The sequence below is a fragment of the Mesoplodon mirus genome, assembly GCF_964341445.2.
Source record: "Mesoplodon mirus genome assembly, chromosome: 2".
Lineage (NCBI taxonomy): Eukaryota > Metazoa > Chordata > Mammalia > Artiodactyla > Ziphiidae > Mesoplodon > Mesoplodon mirus.
In genome coordinates this window covers 223,325,955-223,343,794 of record NC_138977.1, presented here as the reverse complement: position 1 = coordinate 223,343,794, position 17,840 = coordinate 223,325,955, and the positions used below count along the sequence as shown (strand labels likewise).

At 44.6% G+C, this 17,840-nt stretch overlaps 1 long non-coding RNA gene and 2 pseudogenes across 3 annotated transcripts in view; 1 reads left to right on the top strand and 2 right to left on the bottom strand.

The window, feature by feature from the left end:
- The window catches only part of LOC309809411, an 85,947-nt gene that overhangs the window by 59,214 nt on the left and 8,893 nt on the right, over positions 1–17,840 (top strand). Inside the window, exons 4-6 of the long non-coding RNA XR_014294851.1 lie at positions 41–182; positions 6,970–7,079; positions 7,174–7,268. This is a non-coding gene — a long non-coding RNA (uncharacterized lncRNA). The remainder of the gene's footprint in view (positions 1–40; positions 183–6,969; positions 7,080–7,173; positions 7,269–17,840) is intronic.
- On the bottom strand, positions 3,439–3,823 carry LOC309798695 (peroxiredoxin-1-like; annotated as a pseudogene). The gene has a single exon. The product of its transcript is annotated as a peroxiredoxin-1-like (transcript).
- Positions 14,232–15,243, bottom strand: LOC309798694 (NADH dehydrogenase [ubiquinone] 1 alpha subcomplex subunit 9, mitochondrial-like; annotated as a pseudogene). The gene has a single exon. The product of its transcript is annotated as an NADH dehydrogenase [ubiquinone] 1 alpha subcomplex subunit 9, mitochondrial-like (transcript).

The following is a 17,840-nucleotide window of genomic DNA, read 5'->3' as shown; positions in this document are numbered from 1 at the left end:
TTTGGCTGGGGAGCTTTTTCAGCTGGCTCTGTCTTTCCAGCCGCTGTCACGCAGTGGGCACGAAGAGACCTCAGCCAGCTTCCTGGGGCCTGATGACAGCCAAGCTGCAACTCTTCCGGCGGCACCATGATGCTCCATGCCAGGCACCTGGCCTCATCTCATCCTCCCTGCAGCACTAAGAGGTAGATGCTTTTATCCCTTATGAAAGATGGGGACCTTAGTGGTTAGCAAGGGGCCTCCCAGGGGCTCGTGGCAGAGCTGGAATTAAACCTGGGCGTGTCTGACTCCCAAACTCTTGCCCTTCTGCCGCTGTGTCTGTCCCTGAGGAGTCAGGGGTGAATGCCTTTTTTTTTTTTTTTTTTTTTTTTTTTTTGTGGTACGCGGGCCTCTCACTGCTGTGGCCTCTCCCGTTGTGGAGCACAGGCTCCGGACGCGCAGGCTCAGCGGCCATGGCCCACGGGCCCAGCTGCTCTGCGGCATGTGGGATCTTCCCGGACCGGGGCACGAACCCGTGTCCCCTGCATCGGCAGGCAGACTCTCAACCACTGCGCCACCAGGGAAGCCCGTGAATGCCTTTTGAACCTAGCTCCTTGCCTGTCTCTCCCACCTCATCCCCAGCCACCGCTCTCAGACACCCTGTGTTCTAGGTGCGTTGAGCTTACGTCCGGGGAGTGCAGAGCAGCACAAACTCTGTGTCTTTTATGTCACATGGACAGCCAACGCGTGCTAGAGGCTGTCTCTGTGTCAGAACGTGGCAGACTGCAAACATGGCCGTGGTTCTCTCCCTCCCCAGATTCACACCTCCTTGCCATGTTACTTTGGGAGCTCTCTCATTTTTTTTTTGCAGTACGTGGGCCTCTTACTGCTGTGGCCTCTCCCATTGCGGAGCACAGGTTCCGGACACGTAGGCTCAGCGGCCATGGCTCACGGGCCCAGCTGCTCCGCAGCATGTGGGATCTTCCCGGACCGGGGCATGAACCTGCGTCCCCTGCATCGGCAGGCGGACTCTCAACCAGTTTGCCACCAGGGACCCCCCCCACCTTTTTTTTTTTTTAAGTTACTGCATTATTTTATTTTTGTTTTTTTTATTGATGTATAGTTGATTTACAAAGTTGCGCCACTCTCTGCTGTACAGCAAAGTGACTCAGTTATACACATACAGACATTCTTTTTTGTATTCTTTTCCATTATGGTTTATCACAGGATATTGAGTATAGTTCCCTGTGCTCTACATTAGGACCGTGTTGTTTATCCATCCTGTATATACTAGTTTGCATCGACCAACCCCAAACTCCCAGTCCATCCCTCTCCCTCCTCCCCTCCCCCTTGGCAACCACAAGTCTGTTCTCTACATCTATGAGTCTGTTTCTGTTTTGTAGATAAGTTCATTTGTGTCCTATTTTAGATGCCACATGTAAGTGATATCACATGGTATTTGTCTTTCTCTTTCTGACTTACTTCACTTAGTATGATAATCTGTAGTTTCATCCATGTTGCTGCAAGTGGCATTATTTCATACTTTTTTATGGCTGAGTAGTATTCCATTGTGTATATGTATCACATCTTCTTTATCCATTTATCTGTCGATGGACATTTAGGTTGTTTCTATGTTTTGGCTATTGTGAACAGTGCTGCTATGAACATAAGGGTGCATGTATCTTTTGGAATTACAATTTTGTCTGGGTATATTCCCAGGAGTGAGATTGCTGGATCATATGGTAGTTCTATTTTTAGTTTTCTGGGGAACCTCCATACTGTTTTCCATAGTGGCTGTACCAACTTAACATTCCCACCAACAGTGTTCCCTTTTCTCTACACCCTCTCCAGCATTTGTTATTTGTAGACTTTTTAATGATGGCCGTTCTGACTGGTGGGACGTGGTACCTCATAGTTTTGATTTGCATTTCTCTCATGATTAGTGATGCTGAGCATCTTTTCCTGTGCCTACTGGCATCTGTATGTCTTCTTTGGAGAAGTGTCTGTTTAGGTCTCCTGCCCATTTTTCGACTGGGTTTTTTGTGTTTTTGTTGTTGAGTTGTATGAGCTATTTGTATATTTTGGAGATTAAGCCCTTGTCTGTCACGTCATTCGCAAATATTTTCTCCCATTCCGTAGGTTGTCTTTTCGTTTTTTTAAAAATGGTTTCCTTTGCTGTGAAAAAGCTTGTAAGTTTGATTAGGTCCCATTTGTTTATTTTTGTTTTTATTTCTATTGCCTTGGGAGACTGACAGAAGAAAACATTGGTACGATTTATGTCAGAGAATGTTTTGCCTATGCTCTCTTCTAGGAGTTTTATGTCTTCTGTTTAAGTCTTTAGGCCATTTTGAGTTTATTTTTGTGCATGGTGTGAGGGTATGTTCTAACTTCATTGATTTACGTGCAGCTGTCCAACTTTCCCAGCACCACCTGTAAAGAGACTTTTTTCCATTTAATATTCTTGCCTCCTTTGTTGAAGATTAATTGACTGTAGGTGTGTGGGTTTATTTCTGGGCTCTCTGTTCTGTTCCATTGATCCGTATGCCTATTTTTGTACCAATACCACAATGTTTTGATTTTTCTTTTTAAGGTCTCAGCTCAAGTTTAATAGAACTACAAAAGACCAAAAGTGATACCCTACTACTATACACATCAGTTTGCTTGCCCCATAATACAGCTCAGGCCATTCCCTCCAGAGGAAGAAAGGCTGGCTTCCCCAACCCCTGCAGGAAAGGCCTGTCCAGTCCCACACCACATCTTGGCTGAGTGCAAGGTCTTGTGTCTTAAGCATGACAATAGTACAAAAGAGGTTTTGCTCTCATGGCCACCTACTGCAGCCTGGCCCTAAAATGGCCCAGTGCTCACTTCTGCTTAGAGAAATAGTCTTGGCTCTTCTGGACATGAGGCTTGATGGTATCACTGCCAGGCTTCCAGCCAGCTGGGCACACTTCCCCACGTTTGTCAGTAAACTGGAAGGCCTGGACTAGTCTCAGGGTCTCATCCACAGAACGGCCAACAGGAAGGTCATTTATGGTGATCTGTCGAAGGACACGTTTATCATCAATAATAAAAAGGCCCCTAAATGAGATGCCTTCATCAGCCTTTAAGACCCCATAGTCTAGGCTTCCCTGGTGGTGCAGTGGTTAAGAATCTGCCTGCCAAAGCAAGGGACACGGGTTCGAGCCCTGGCCCGGGAAGATCCCACATGCCGCAGAGCAACTAAGCCCGTGTGCCACAACTACTGAGCCTGAGCTCTAGAGCCCACAAGCCACAACTACTGAGCCCATGTGCCACAACTGCTGAAGCCTGCACGCCTAGAGCCCGTGCTCTGCAACAAGAGAAGCCACCACAATGAGAAGCTGTGTACCACAACGAAGAGTAGCCCCCACTCACTGCAACTAGAGAAAGCCCGCGCACAGCAATGAAGACTCAACACAGCCATACACAAATAAATAAATAAATTTATTTAAAAAAAAAGACCCTATAGTTTGGAGCAATGGTGCGCTTGGGGTCAGATATCAAGGGAATTTTCATGGGTCCCAGTCCTCCTTGTTTCTTGGGTGTGTTGATCCATGCCAGGTGACAGAAGTGAGAATCCACAGAAGCACCAATCACTTGGAAGTTGAGTTTCTTAAATTCTTCGCCCTATCACTGAAAGCAGTGATCTCTGTGGGGCACACAAAGGTGAAGTCAAGAGGGTAAAAGAAGAACACAACACATTTTCCTTTGTAGTCAGATAGGCTGATATCTTTGAACTGACCATCTGGCATTACAGCAGTTGCTTTGAACTGGGGGGCACGGTGCCCAATTTTGGCATTTCCTGAAGACATATTGCTATCAGCATTTCTCACAGACAAACCACAGAGGACAGTCAGGAAGGAGACACACCACTGTTTTTATTTCTGTAGCTTTGTGGTATTGTCTGAAGTCTGGGAGATTTATGCCTCCTGCTTTGTTTGTTTTTTCTCAGGCTTGCTCTAGCCCTTCTGGGTCTTTTATGGTTCCATGTAAATTTTTGAATTATTTGTTCTAGTTCTGTGAAAAATGTCATGAGTAATTTGATAGGGATTGCATTAAATCTGTAGATTGATTGGGTAGTGTTGCCATTTTAACAATATTAATTCTTCCAGTCCAAGAGCATGGGATATCTTTCCATTTCTTTGAATCCTCTTTTATTTCCTTTATTAACATTTTATAATTCTCAGTGTATAAGTCTTTCACTTCCTTGGTCAGGTTTATTCCTAGGTATTTAAAAAAAATTTTTTTTTTGGTGTGATTTTAAAAGGCATTGTTTTTACATTCCCTTTCTGATATTTCATTGTTAGTGTAAAGGATGCAACTGATTTCTGAATGTTAATCTTGTATCCTACTACTTTGCTGAATTCACTTATTAGATCTAGTAGCTTTTGTGTGGAGTCCTTAGGGTTTTCTATACGTAGTATCCTGTCATCTGCATATAGTGACAATTTTACCTCTTCCCTTCCAGTTTGGATACCTTTTATTTCTTTTTCTTGTCTGATTGCTGAGGCTAGGACTTCCAGTACTGTGTTGAAGAGAAGTGGTGAGAGTGGGCATCCTTGTCTTGTTCCAGATTTTAGTGGGGAGCCTTTCATTCTTACTCTAGACTTGGCCATGAACTTGCTTCGGCCAATGTAACATCTGCAAACGTGCTGCAGGTAGAAACTTGAGGAGCCTACACAGTGGGCTGGTCCTCTCTTGCTGCTCCTGGAACCCTGCCTCCTTGTGAAGAAGCATAGGCCAGCCTCCTGGATGATGAGAGTCCTATGGCTCAGTTACATCTGTTGCCTGGTTGACATTCAGCCAACTGCCAGACATGTAGGTGAGGCATTTTAGATCATCAGCCACCAGCCGACCACAATCTGAGCACAGACACATGAGTGAGCCCAGGAGAGGTTGGCTGATACTGCCCAAAGCACCAGAACTGCCCACTGACCCACAGAATTGTGAGCTAAATAAATGTGGGTGTATTTTTTAATTTAAAAAAAGTTTATTTATTTTATTTATTTTTGGCTGCATTGGGTCTTCATTGCTGCGTGCGGGCTTTCTCTAGTTGCGGTGAGCGGGGGCTACTCTTCGTTGCGGTGTGTGGGCTTCTCATTGCGGTGACTTGTTGCAGAGCACGGGCTCTAGGCATGCAGGCTTCAGTAGTTGTGGCTCGTGGGCTCTAGAGTGCAGGCTTGGTAGCTGTGGCACACGGGCTTTGTTGCTCCGCGGCATGTGGGATCTTCCTGGACCAGGGCTTGAACCCGTGTCCCCTGCATTGGCAGGCGGATTCTTAACCACTGTGCCACCAGGGAAGCCCCATGTGTGTTGTTTTAAACCACTGAATTTGGAGTGTTTTGTTATGCAGCAAGAGCTAACCGATACAAGACATTATGTTTTAGTTGCTATTGCTTATGACAAACCGCCTCAAACTTAAGTGCTTAAAACAATCATTTTATCTTGCTTATGGATGTGAGTTAGGGATTTGGACAGGGCATGGCAGGAATGACAGGTCTCTGCTCTCTGATATCTGGGGCCTCAACTGGGAAGACTCAAGGGCTAATGATCTGGAGTATTAAAAGATGGGGGCTGGAATCATCTGGAGGTGTCTTCACTCACTTCTGGTAGTTGATATCATCTGTTAGCTGGCATCTCAGCAGGGGCTGTCCATTGGAGCAGCCACGTGTGGCCTCCCCACATGGCCTGAGCTTCCCCACAGCATGGTGGCTTCCAGGTAGCTGGGCTTTAATGGAGGCCCAGGGCTCCAAGGGGGAGTATACCAGCTAACAAAGGGGAAGGGAACTGCTCTGTATGACCTTGCCTCAGAATTTACTCAGCATCACTTCTGCTACCTTCTATTGGTCACAGGCCAGTCACAAGCTCTCTGCTTCCCCCAGATTCAAGAGAAGGGAATTAGACTCCACCTTGATGGGGGAGTGGCAAGTTTTAGAGGAGCATATGGAGGAGGAAACGCATTGTGGTCACTTTAGGATAATATAATCTGCCACCCATCCTCTCACCCAATTCTTAAGACAACCCAGTGAGGTAGATACTATCATTATCCCCCTTTTTCAGTTGAAAAAAACCAAGGCTCAGATGGTTGGTGATGTGCTCAAGGGCCCGTGGTCAGGAACGTTGGAGCTGAGTCTAACCACTGCCCTCCACTGCCTTTCCTGGGCTGTCTTTTGGGACTGGATCTAGTGTCTCAGTCGACTTTTCACTCCTCTCTCTCAGCTTTGTGTTTTGTCTCCACTTGAATGGGTACATCTAACAAGGAGTTGCGCTTCTCAGTGTCCCTCTCAACCTTGTTGGGGGTCCTCACCATTTCCTTAATGACTGTTTAGAGGCCAGCGGTCTGTTATTGTTGGGGGAGGTGGGTAGGGACACAAATAATGTGCTTGACTGATCACCACCCGTCCTCCTTCTACAAAAACAGATGAAGTTTGAAGGTACCTAGTAGGCAACTTGAATTTAAATCCTAACAGGGTGGAAATAGGGGTCGTATCTCTGGTCTTTAAAAGATTAATGTTCTGTGTTACAAAAATTATTACCATGTGAGTATTTGCAGTCCTGTTTTCTACTCTGACCCCCTCCCAGCCCACTAAAAATTCCAACTTTGCCCACTGACATTTCCCTCCTCCATTCTTAGGGAAAAAAAATGGGAGGATCCATACTGATCACAGTGTTCTGTGAAGTTTTTAAAATAACTTTTATTGACATATAAAATACATGTATGATATGTGTTGATGACCACACTGTCCATTAGCAGGAGGATGGAATAAGGCTGTCAGATAAAAGACAGAATACTCTGTTAAATTTGAACCTTGGATAAACAACAAATACTTTTTGCTGTGAGCTTTTTTTTTTTTTTTTACAGCATTCCAAGCACTTTAATTTGTGACAGAGCCAAAACAAATTTTAAAATGATAAAAATATTCTTTTAATTGTAAAGAGTGCTCATATTTGAGTTTGGTTTTTTTTCCCCTGCAGGTATTGTGAACACCGATCATTTCTGAAACACAAATCTTGATCTGGATACTTGCAACAAACTTTTATAATCTCTGCCTGAATAAGAAGTGGATAAGAAACGTACTTATAAAGTATGTTGACTATACAATGTGATATGAACATGTCTCACAGTGTACAGTTTGATGAATCATCACAGAGTGGACACATCTGTTTCTTGTGTTTCAGATCAAGAAACAGAACATTCAGGCTCCCCAAATGTCTCTTGTGTCCTCATCCAGGAGCTACCGATCCCCCCACGATCCTGACTTCTAATAGCAGGGGTGAGTTTGCCTGTTGTTGGATACCATATAAATAGAAATACCCAGTTTGGATTCTCTTAGGCTTTTGTTCATCATTATGTCTGTGACGTCATCCAGGTACAGCAGTAGAGCATTTTGGGTAATATTACTGTGTAGGACATACTTCTGCTAAGATATTATTTGTCATTTATCTGAAGTTCAAATTTTACTGGGTGTCCTGTATTTTATTGGGCAACCTTATTCCATTCTCCCGTTAATGGACATTTTGTAGTTTTCCGTTTGGGGCTCTTATGAATAGAGCTGCTACGAATATTCTAGTACCTGACTTTCGGTGAACATATGGACTGATTTCCTTTGGGTATTTACCTAGGAGTGGAATTTCTGGGTCATAGGGAATGCATATGCTCAGCTTGGTGTATACTGCCAAGAGGCGTTCCAAACGGTACCAATTTACACTCCAGCCAGCAGCGTGTGAACGTTCCAGTTGCTCTGCATCCTCGCCAATACTTGGCATTTTCTGTCTTTTTCACGGTAGTCAGTCTAGTGGGTGTGTTTGGTTTTAATTTCGCTGGTTTTAAGGTGCACATCCCTGAGGACTCCTAAAGCTGGGCCCCTTCTCGCCTGCCTAGTGGCCATTTGGGCCTCCTCCTTTGTGGGCATTTATTTATTTTTATTATTTTATTTTTTTGGCCACACTGCATGGCTTATGGGATCTTAGTTCCCCGACCAGGGATTGAACCCAGGCCCTAGGCAGTGAAAGCTCGGAGTCCTAACCACTGGACTGCCAGGGAATTCCCCCTGTGGGCATTTCTTATATCGCTGGGATACAATTTATTTGTCAGATATATGTCAACTATCTTTTCTTGGGGACTTTTAGGGAACAGTGAGAGAGGATTTCTGGCTGGCTGTGGGTCTTGTGGGTGACTTAGAAGAATGCGGTGGAAGGAGGAGTTGGATAAGAATTGCTCTGGATAGCGAGCTGGATCTCCTCAAAAGGGCTTTGAGAAGCGCATGTGAAGACCACACTGTGCTTCTTTGAATCCTTACTCATTCTGAGACTGAGTAACCCTTAGGTATATTCAGATCTTGACATGAGGGTGCAGCTAAAGTTCCATTGTATTGAGTTTATAACATGTCTTGGGAAATTTAACCTGGATGGTTAGAAGCATGTCTAAGAAATATGTATATGTCCCAGGGTAGACGCTATTGAGGGGAGAGGTCATCCCTAAGACAATGGAGATCCTTATTTTTCATAGAAGGATAAAACGCTCCCCCCACAAAGAACACACACTTGATAAGAATAAAATGTGTAGTATTTGAACACTAGTGGCATCTAAAGGGTCCACTTAATTCATAAATCAAGGCTGCACAGCACATGATATTTATGGCAACTCTGGCTGGAGGAAATATTAAAATTTGTACGAATTGTAAATGCTGTCACACAAAATGCTACAGTCACCGGGCATAAGTGATGACTTCCTCTTGGCTCTATTGAATAAATTAATTTCATTGCTATACAGATGATATTAATAGGCTTTTATAATTAATTTAGTTCTGAGAACTGCTTTGGGTGCCAAGATTTCACTGCGGGGAGAAAGTGGCTCAAGGTAAAAGGCGACACATGAAGAATAATTTGGAAATCAAATAAAGAGTAACACTCTAATAGGAGATAGCAGGCTTGGAGGGATCTTGTCGTAATGGGGACACACCAGGCAATTGAGGCGGATATTAAGCCAGAATTGTGTATTTCTGAAGTGGCCCATTTTCCTGGGGATTCATAGTGTCCCGAAGTGGTGGTTTAAGAATGGGGTAAGTGGAAAGCCTCCCTCTTCAGTGGGGTTCGTTGGGCGCTCTTGAGACTGGAGCCTTCTGCCTACAGAGCTGGTCTCAGAGCAGTGTTCTGAGGGGGTCCAGGGAGGGGCATCAAATTATCAAGGATGTCGATTACTTAGAAAGCAGGCTCCCTCCCAGAAAACAAAACAAAACAAAACAACAACCATTTACGGAGCCCTTTCTTCTTGCCAGGCATGGTGCTAAGCTCTTTGCATCTATTGTGTCAACAGGATTGTCTCTTTCCTCCTTGAAAAAATAACCTTCGACTTATTACAAAATAATGCATGTTTGGGGGTTATTCTTTAGAAAACATAGTTGAACAAATTCAGCCATGCTTTCACCCCTGGGGTGTGCCATTCCCAGGGCTCCGTTTGGGGTGGTGGTTGGAAGCTGCAGTCTGTAAAGTGGTGGATGTTGAACCATGGACTGTTTTCCCAATACTTTCCCCTTTCCTTAAAAGGATCCCCCCCAAACGTGGAGAAGTGCTTTGCTTGGAGAGAATCTTTTATATTTCCCCCTCACCCAAGTGCTTAAGTAAAGTATAAGACTTAGACATGGCCTGATTTAAAGAGTTATATTTCATGAAAAAAATCTCCTAAAGCATGGTCAGTTCAGATGCAATTGCGGGAAAGAGAAATGATCTTTCTCTAATTTTTTTAAAAAATTAATTAATTTTTTGGTTGCGTTGGGTCTTAGTTGCTGCACACGGGCTTTCTCTAGTTGCGGCGAGCGGGGGCTACTCTTCGTTGTGATGTGGGAGCTTCTCATTGCGGTTGGTGGCTTCTCTTTTTGCGGAGCACGGGCTTCTAGGCACGTGGGCTTCAGTAGTTGCGGCACACAGCCTCAGTAGTTGTGGCTCACCGGCTCTAGAGCTCAGGCTCGGTAGTTGTGGCGCACGGGTTTAGTTGCTCCACGGCATGTGGGATCTTCCTAGACCAGGGCTCGAACCTGTGTCCCCTGCATTGGCAGGTGGATTCTTAACCACTGCACCACCAGGGAAGTCCGATCTTTCTCTAATTTTGAGAAGCACGAGTTTAGGGCTCTGAACACACACAGCGAATTCCTTAGGAGCTGATGTTAAACAACTGGAAAGATTAATTGGAAAAAAGGATCCCCAAACACAATTTCCCCTGATTTAATGTTTCATCAATGCAGTCAACGCTGACTGAGCACCAGCCACATGCTAGGGCTGGGAGGGCGCTGGTGGGGCTGCATGGGGTGTGTGTGTGTGTGTGTGTGTGTGTGTCAGAGAGAGAGAGCACATGTGGATGCATGAGTAGTGATGTGTGAGTGTGCATTGTGGATGTGTGTGCAAGTATATGTGACTTGTGTATTGTGTGTCCATGCTTGTGAGCGATGGTGTATGTGTGTGAACACGTGTGTATGTGTTCGAGATTGTAACTGTATATGAGTGTGTATGTATGCATGTGTGTGGGGGTTGTGTCTATGTGACTGTGCTTGGCATGTGTGTGTACATGTGTGTGGTGTGTGTGTATGTAGGGTGTCTGTGTGTGTGTGTGTGTGTGCGTGTGATGGGAGAGGGGGGCATGCAGAGATGAAGAGGACGCTGAGTCCTGCTCCCAGGAGCTTTGCCAGGAGAGACTAGGAGACCTGCGCTCAGCACCCTGTTCCTTGTTATCCAAAGCACCCCCCAACCTCCCTCCCCACCTTCCCCTCCTCTACGGCCCTAAACCCGGCCACCCTGGGTTGCTTGGGGTTCCCACACCCCCATCCGTGACGTCTTTGCCCGGAGCACCTTACTCTTGGTTTCCTACCTGTCAGCCCACCTGTCTGTGAGGGGACAGTCCTCAGTCATCTCAGGCCCTGTGTTTCCTACCCTGTCGCTTTACAGCGACTTTGAAACGGTTCCACCTGGGAGGCAGCGGGATTGCTGTGAGCCTGGGCTGCTGTGTGAACATCACGAAGGAGAAGCAGGTTGTCCGTCATCGTCTGAGATGAGGGTGACGTGTGTGTCCTGAAATGGTTAAGCAAACACCAGAGGCTGAGCTAGTGGAGGGAGGACTCATCTAGAGAACAAATGAAGACCATTGGCTGAGTCAGGGTCCAGAGTACAGAAAGATGCGTGGGGAAACCCCACGGAGAGGGGGAACCCCCCACGTGGAGGTGGTTTGCACAGCTGGAGGCCTTGGTGAGGCTCCGGGTTATGACTTCACACGCAAGACTACGTGCCATCGAGGGAGAACAGCCTTGAGCTCACCGCCTGGAGCTGAACCAGCCTCCCGCACGGCTTCCAGCTCAGAATTTGCTGAGGAGCCACCCAGAGGGCTGTGCAGACACGCCTGTTGTCGGCAGGCCTCCATCTTGTAGTCATGCTGGGCAGCCAGAGAGGCTGACGTGGTTTCTAGCCTTCTTACTGTCTCCCTAGAGATGAGGGAGGATACACTGCCTTTCCAAAGCCAGTGTTTCCGCTCTCAGTCTAGGGCCCTTCAGTGGATTGGGAGAGAGAAGCTTACAGATTGTGGAAGGCCGCCTCCAAGACGGCTGCCTCCTGAGACCCTGCCCTTGTGAGCCCGTCCCCCTCTGGACTCACTGATTCTCTTCTAACAATAGAATATTGCAGACAAGATGGGATGTGACTTCTGAGATGAAATTATAAAAGACGGCAGCTTCTGTCTTGCTGTCTTTTTTTTTTTTTTTTGGTGGTATGTAGGCCTCTCACTGTTGTGGCCTCTCCCGTTGCAGAGCACAGGCTCCGGACACGCAGGCTCAGCGGCCTTGGCTCAAGGGCCCAGCCGCTCCACGGCATGTGGGATCCTCCCGGACCAGGGCACGAACCCGTGTCCCCTGCATCGGCAGGCGGACTCTCAACCACTGCGCCACCAGGGAAGCCCTGTCTTGCTGTCTTAAGTCTCTCTTCTCTCTCTTTCTTCTCAATCTTGAATCACAAGCTTCCATGCTGTGGGGACCCTTAGGTGGAGAGGCCCTGCCATGGGCTGAATTCTATTCCTTCAAAATTTATGTGTTGACGTCCTAACCCTTAGGACCTCAGAACATGACTGTATTTGGAGATAGAGTCTTTAAAGAGGTGATTAGGTTAAAAGGAAGCCTTTAGGGTGGGCCCTGATCCAATATGACTGATCCAGTATCCTTATAAGAAGAGATTAGGATGCAGACCTAAAAACACAGAGGGAGGACTGTGTGAGGGCCCAGGGAGAAGACGGCCGACTACAAGTCAAGGAGAGAGGCCTGAGGAAAAACAATCCTGCGGGCACCTCAATCCCAGACGTCCTGCCTCCAGGACCGTTCTATAAGCTGCCAGTCTGTGGGACTTGTTATAGCAGCCCGTGCTGACTAATACAGGCCCACAACTGCACTGCAAGCCTGCAAGCACATCTTCTGAAGCCTGCTGACGGCCACACAAGTGGGCTTGGCAGCGGATTTCCCAGCCTGGGTCAAGCTTTGAGATCTAACTGTAGGCCTGGCTGACAGCTTTACTGCTGCGGCACCAGGGACCCTGAGCCAGGAGCGTCCAGTGGAACCACATCTAGATTCTTGAGCCACACAGTGTCCTCTCTCCACTGTGAGACAATAACCTTTGGCTGTTTCATGCGGTTAAGCTTTGGGGTAATGTGTTACACAGCAACAGAGAACTAGTATGCCTCCTCATCCTTCTTGGCTAGAGTGACCATATATTTTATGGATGACACCAAGTCAAGGCTTTTGAGGGGAAAAGGAGATTCTAAAATAATTAAAGGGACTTCCCTGGTGACACAAGGGTTAAGAATCTGCCTGCCAATGCAGGGGACACGGGTTCGATCCCTGGTCGGGGAAGATCCCACATGCCGTGGAGCAGCTAAGCCCATGTGCCACAACTACGGAGCCCGCGAGCCACAACTACTGAAGCACACGTGCCCTAGAGCCTGTGCGCTGCAATTACTGAGCCTACACGCCGCAACTGTTGAAGCCCGTGTGCTCTAGGGCCTGTGTGCCCCAACTATTGAGCCCGCGTGCTGCAGCTACTGAAGCCTGCATGCCTAGAGCCCGTGCTCAGCAATAAGAGAAACCACTGCAATGAGAAGCCTGCGCACCGCAACAAGGAGTAGACCTCCACTCGCTGCAACTAGAGAAAGCCCACACACACAATGAAGACCCAACGCAGTCAAAAAAAATAAATAAATAAAATAAAATTTTTTAGGTCTTGAAAATATTTATTTCTTGACTGACAGATTGTTTTTATTATGTTGGTACTATAAATAGTTCTATTAAAAACTATTTTCAATAATAAAGTTTTTTCTAAAACGAAAGTAACATATTTATTTACAATAGAGTAAAATTAAAAAACAGGTCTTTAGGGCTTCCCTGGTGGTGCAGTGGTTAAGAATTGCTTGCCAATGCAAGGGACACGGGTTCGAGCCCTGGTCTGGGAAGATCCCACATGCCACGGAGCAACTAAGCCTGTGTGCCACAACTACTGAGCCTGTGCTCTAGAGCCCGCGAGCCACAACTACTGAGCCTGCGTGCTGCAACTACTGAAGCCCACACGCCTAGAGCCCTTGCTCCACAACAGGAGAAGCCACCGCAATGAGAAGCCTGCGCACCGCAACGAAGAGTAGCCCCCGCTCGTCGCAACTAGAGAAAAGCCCGCGTGCAGCAACAAAGACCCAACGCAGCCAAAAATAAATAACTAAATAAATAAAATTAAAACCCCAAACAGTTCTTTATATTGATTATCTGAATATAAATAACAAAAAAAGCAGAATAGTGTACTTTAATCAGTTTCTTAAGGCATGTCTGTCTCTAACATAATGTCAATGGTATTCAATTTTTTTCCTGATATGGCCTCATCACTTTAATTTTTTTTTCACAAAATTTCCCATAAATGTTCTTCAAAGAAATATTTTGTGGTTAGTAAATTTGAAATTATTGACACCTTTAATCTACTCTTTATTGTAGACTATAATATTCTTAATTGGGAAAATATTCTCTCTATAGGTGTTAGGGTACCTAGTGGGCTTGGGAAAAATGAAGGATGTTCTCAATGCTACTTTTTGGCATTAAAATGTGAAAATCTTTCCGCCTAAATACTTTACCAGGTACTGTCTTTTTTTTTTTTTTTTTTTTGATCTCAGATGTTTTAATAGGGGCTCTTATGCACTATGTACAGGATTCTCTGCCAAATGTGGCCTGGTCGCTAGTGACCTGAGTGACACCAAAAACCAAGGGCAGCTCAGGGACCACTAAATAGTGACTGTCTTGGCTGGCTTCACATCTTCAATCTCAGAAGACGGCCAGCGGTGCGTGCGGTGACGCCGCAGCACCTCGATGGCCTTGAGCTCCAGGGGCGTGGCCTGAATACCCAGGTCTTCCAAGCCGGGCCGGTGAGGGAGGGTCATGTCTGTGATGTGAACTTGCTCCACTTTATCCCTCGTGGTCCAGGGCTCAAACGGACTCATTTCAAAGAGTCGACCTAACCATCGATATGCAAAATGTGGCAAAGGGTATGCCAGGAAGGGTCTGTGAGCCGTGGCAAAGACGTACTGCACCAGGTCAAAGAGGGCCTACCAACTGGGCCCAACAAAGGCAAAAGTTTTCCCTCTGGCATCTGGGTCCTTAACTGCATTAACAATTCCTTTGGTGACATCCACAATATATATTGGTTGTTTCACTGTCTTCTTGCCCAAGGAAATAAGAGGGACAACACTAAACCACTGAATACTTGCAAAATGATTGAGGAATCTATCCTCTCTTCCAAAGATTTCCGATGGCTTTATGATGGTAGCTTCTGGAAATGTGTCTCTCACTTCTTTCTCTCCAGCAGCCTTATTTCTCATATATTTAGAAGGGCTTTTAATATCGGCATTCAGATGTGAAACGTGAATAAAATTTTCAACTCTAACTTGCTTGGACTCTTGAGCGATTGCTTGGGGAATCTTTACAAAAACATCCTCAAAGTCAAAGTTTTTGGTTTCCCATTCTCGCCCAGTGAGATTGATGACCATGCTGCTGTGCTCCACAGCTCTTAGGATGGAGTCCTTGTCTCTCTCCCTTTCCATTCCAGAAAGATAATCTGGCCCAGGTCACCCGTTGGGAGAAGGTGCATGGTGTCATATGGCTCACCCCGGTAGGGGACGATCACTTGTGACCCCATGCGACGTGACATTGGCAGGGCCCGGACAACTCGGGGGTAAATGGCGGCTGCCATCTTTTCCCACAATCCCCTGCCGCCGGCACTTGGCCGACTTCGGCTCCCAGGGACTGTCTTTTTGCCTCTTTCCAGAATACTTTTCTTCAGCAAATATTTTTACAAGACAAAACTCATCAAATTGTCTTTATGATTCTTTTGAATGCTTCCTTAAATTTAGATGCTGCAAGATGGTAGGCTTTTTCAATCTCCTGCCCTTCTGGGACAGAATGTAATTTCTTCTAATTAAAAATAGAAGCTCCATCAAAAGATTCTTCTCACAAGTCAAGATATTCTGAAGTACCCTTATAGAATTTCAATATTGAGCTCTTATTAATTAATGTGTTCCCTTTCCCCTGTACTTTTTAGGGATAAATTCCAATGTCTTTTTATTTGCAAGCTTTGTTTTCAATTAATGTAATTCTTTCAGAGCTTCAGAAACTAAAAATCCAAGTGTTAAATAATCAAGGTTTTCTAATTTTTTTGAACAACGTGCATCCAAAATTTACAGAATTCATTTACAGAAAAGTTCAATATTGTTGTAGGGTACTGAGACTGACTTCAAAAGTTCCAACTATTCTAAAATCTGATAGATGGCAGGTAGCAGAGACAAAGCACATTAAGCCATGCTGAAGCATGTTTTTTCTTTTTCTTTTTGTTTTTTAAACTTCATCAGTGTTGTCACAAAATGTTGGCAACTACAGCTTTTACTTATATTGGTAGAATACCAGCTTATTTTGGATCCAGTATGAATTATATGTGTACCATCAACAATTACAAGTAAATTTCTGCTTCATAGGTTTCTTTCTTTTTTTTTTTTTTTTTCCGTACGCAAGGCCTCTCACTGTTGTGGCCTCTCCTGTTGCAGAGCGCAGGCTCCGGACGCGCAGGCTCAGCGGCCATGGCTCACGGGCCCAGCCGCTCCGCGGCATGTGGGATCTTCCCAGACTGGGGCATGAACCCGTGTCCCCTGCATCGGCAGGTGGACTCTCAACTACTGCGCCACCAGGGAAGCCCAGGTTTCTTAATTTAGTAAGGATTTTTTTTTTTTTACCATGACACTGTGCTCCACCAAAAACTATATTTGTATTATCATTGCAAAAGCAAGTACTATTTAGCTTAATGTCAATTGCACAGTAGTATTCATAATAGTCTCAGATGATGCTCAATTAATAAAGAAAACTTCCAAAAGCTTTCTTCTGAGTCCATGACTTGGATGAAAAAAAAAAGGAAACATTATTGGAATTAATTGATTTTTCTATTTGAGGAATCTTATGACACTGAAATAAAACTTGCATTATTTTAACTATTTGTATAGTTTTCCTAATGAAGTCAACATGTGAACAATGATAGCGCCATTTTTTGTACATGAATGTGACAATTTGGAATTGAAAATGAATAAGATTTGAGTCTCACATTTATTAGGATGTAGAAAATGGTAATAGCCTATCTCTCTTGAGGAAATACTAAGAAATGACCGAATAAAAAAGTACCTATTTTTAAAAAGCTATTGAAGACCTGGGGGTGCAGGGAAGTCTATATTCCAGGGAGAGAGCCAGTCCTTTCTCACTGAGCAAAGAATTGGTGGCTGATTTTATACCTGGGAAATATTATCTAGACAGTATATGGGTGGGTAGAGAAGTGAGTTTGCCATAGATAAAGCTATTTTGCTGGAATAAAATACAGTAAGCTAAACTTTTGATTACTATGTAGTTTGGCATGCGTGAATGGAATTTTGAAGAGCCCCAAATGCAAAGCTAAGTCTATTCTGTTTTAGAATTCCCATTTTAAAAAATTCCGTGGATTACTTTTTTACTTGCTGGAGAATATCCTGAGAGAACGTTTTTCAGAAAAGAATATTTGGTATGGAAATTTTCTAAGTATTTTTATGTCTCAAAAGATTTATGTTGGCCCTACACTTATTAGTTTTTAAAAGAAAAGTTAGCATTATACGTTTAGAATTTGATTTCTTTAATAAGCATTCTGGGGTATCACTCTTTGTCTTCTAGTTTCCAGTGTTGCTGATGAGAAGTCACATGTCAAAGGTGATTATAATTCCTTTGTGGATAATCTGTTTTTCTTGTCTGGAAGCTTTTAGAATCTTCTTGTTCCTCCTGGAGTTCCAGTTTTCAGGAGAATGTGTCCGGGAGTGGGTCTTTTTCATTCATTCTTCTTGGTACCTGGTGTGTTCTACTGACCTGAGGATGTGCATGTTCCTTCAGTGCTTGGGGATGTTATTCTATCATTTGTATAATTTATATATTTTCTTCCTTTTATTTTTTTCCTAGAATTCTTAATAGGTTGATCTTTTTAGGTTGATCTTATGCATCTCATATATTTTCTCTCATATTATCCTGTCTTCTTGATACACATTCTGAGAGATTTCCTGAACTTCAGGTTTTTTTGTTCTAGCAATGGCATTTCTAAGAACTTTTTTTCTAACTTTTTATTTTATATTGGAGTATAGTTGATTTACAGTGTTGTGTTAGTTTCAGGTGTACAACAGAGTGATTCAGTTCTACATATACATGTATCTGTTCTTTTTCAAATTCTTTTCCCATTTAGGTTGTTATATAATATTGAGTGTGTGTGTGTGTGTGTGTATATATATATATATA